Raw genomic sequence first — 2,443 nt, 5'->3', positions numbered from 1 at the left:
ATTTGTAAATAAGACAGGATTACTCTTAATCATTTGTATCTCAAATTATCTCTTTACCCCTCCTCAGACAAGAATTTCCTGTTAATTATTTTTATCTTGAACTATTTCTTTTTTAGACCTTATCACTTCCATGCACTTCCTTTAATGATTGTTAACCTATGCCTTTAAGATTCTTTAGAGGGGAAGGTACTGTGAATGACAAGGGCATTTTAATAATGTTTTCTAAGAAGACCTAGAGATGATGGCATAACAAATACTCACATATTTTAAAAATTAAAACACAGAATGGAGAAAAGTATGTAATGGAGAGATCTTAATTTTCTTCTCACTACCTGTACTCCCCTCCGTTTTCTGAATTGCTTCCCACCAATTCCTTCACTTATAAGTGAAAAATCAGGGAGCAAAGGAGAAATCTATTTGTAGAATACTTGGAAATCATTTGCTTTTAATAATGCCAAAAAAAGGTGTTAACAGAAATACTTTTTAGTAATATCAACAAAAACATGAGCTAATTGCTTTAGGATGAATGTTCAGAAATTAACCCCTGATTATCATCTGATGAATGAGGCTCTGAACAGCATTTAATGATGACTTTTCATTTCATATTAAATTATTACAGAAGTCATTTACCTTTTGATTTTGCATATTTGTATAGTTTAATTTGCAAACAATACTTCCATAACAAATTGTTTTTAACTAAATCATGTCATAAACTGTTTATGGAAGATTCTGGACAAAATGAACTGTTCATTGTGGAAGGCCTTAAATTACATTATTACAGTAGAAAATAAAGAAAGTAGAAGAAAACTGAAAAGACTAATGCAACATTAATTCAGATCTATAGCTTTTGTAGCTACTTAAACCATGATTTTAAAAATTAAACCCAACATTTATCAGTAACCATAGAAAATAGGTAAAATTCATTTGCCATGGAAGCTCTTATATCATGCTTGATACAGGGAGGTAGGAAGATGTAAAAACCAGGACACATGGGACATGACATTTTATCTACAATTCCTGTTTGCTTTACTGAGCTTGCAGTTTTGATAATTCATCTCCTGCTTTAGACTCAGATTCTTCTGCATTCTTGAGGCACTCTATTTTTTTTTTTTATTTGCTCAAAAGTCACTTTTCCCCTTTGCAACATGTGCATCTTTATATCACTTCAAAATGGCCTATTCACTTAGGACTTCAGCTTTATAAAAAAGCACCACAATTTTCTGGAAAGCTTTCATGAAGTGAATATTATCATAATAGTTCTCCTGAATCTTCATTAACAGTCAGCACAGACTGATCTTGAGGAGTAAAGGCATGCTGCTATAGGGCTATATTGCTTCAAATGCTTGATGAGTTGCTCTGCTAGCAAACTCTTCCTTTTGGTTCCTTTCCACAATGCTCATTACACTTGATTGATTAGACTATGCCTCCTAACAATCTGTTCTGGGATATTGTTTCTTTCTTTCTTTCTTCCTTCCTTCCTTTCTTTCTTCCTTCCTTCCTTCCTTCCTTCCTTCCTTCCTTCCTTCCTTTCTTTCTTTCTTTCTTTCTTTCTTTCTTTCTTTCTTTCTTTCTTTCTTTCTTTCTTTCTTTCTTTCTTTCTTTCTTTCTTTCTTTCTTTCTTTCTTTCTTTCTTTGTTTCATTTCCTCCTTGATACTTTATCCTTAAATAGATCACCACATGGCATTTGTTCTTGAAGTTCTTTCTGTAGTTCTTTGCAAAGCTCCTATGGTTTGCTAGTTCCAAACATACCCAGAAAGTTTTTACATCTGCTTTGGTAAAATATTTTGTGAAGAGCTCAACACTTTGTTGGCAGGAAAATGTTCCATTGGTCAGTTATCCACACTGACTTTTCAAAGAGTAGTAGCTACTGCATTTTTTTTTCATTTATTTGTGATTTAAACAGCTTTACCACAAAAGTCACTGAAACAAATGCCTTCCTTAACCAAATTCTCAATATAAAAGCTGTTAAAATAGATGCATTAAGAATGACATTGGCTAAAAGAACCCCGGTAAACATGATCACTCTGTCCTTTTCAGACTATGAAAATTTTGTAGTTTTAAAAAGTCAACCAAATCTATAGTAGAGAGAAAAGGGCCAGAAACCCCTGACATTAGGGTAACTGCAGCAAAGGCTCTTTTGTGACTGTAAATAATGTGAAGAAAAGCCTAAAAGTCATTTAAAGGAATGAACTTTGGTCTAGCACAATGGCAAGCCTGGCAAATAGTTCGTATAGTAATGGAATTAATTGTTCCCAAATTAATTGTTTGCTAGAATTCACTGGTAAATTTATCTGGCTCTGAGAATGGAAGCTCATTGATGGCTTATTCAATTTCTTTTTCTAAAATGGGATTATTTAAGGGTTTGTTGTTGTTGTTGTTAAACTGGCAATTTTTATTTTTATAAATATTCACCTATTTTATTTAGATTGTTAAATTTCTTGG

The 2,443-nt window shown here is 32.6% G+C and overlaps 1 pseudogene; it reads right to left on the bottom strand.

Moving 5' to 3' along the window:
* Positions 1-1,026: 1,026 nt before the first annotated feature.
* On the bottom strand, positions 1,027-2,042 carry LOC141552934 (eIF5-mimic protein 2-like; annotated as a pseudogene).
* Positions 2,043-2,443: the final 401 nt, after the last annotated feature.

The sequence above is a fragment of the Sminthopsis crassicaudata genome, chromosome 2 (assembly GCF_048593235.1).
Source record: "Sminthopsis crassicaudata isolate SCR6 chromosome 2, ASM4859323v1, whole genome shotgun sequence".
NCBI classification, from domain to species: domain Eukaryota; kingdom Metazoa; phylum Chordata; class Mammalia; order Dasyuromorphia; family Dasyuridae; genus Sminthopsis; species Sminthopsis crassicaudata.
Note: the sequence above shows the minus strand (reverse complement) of the source record. Positions and strands in the feature narration are given on the sequence as shown.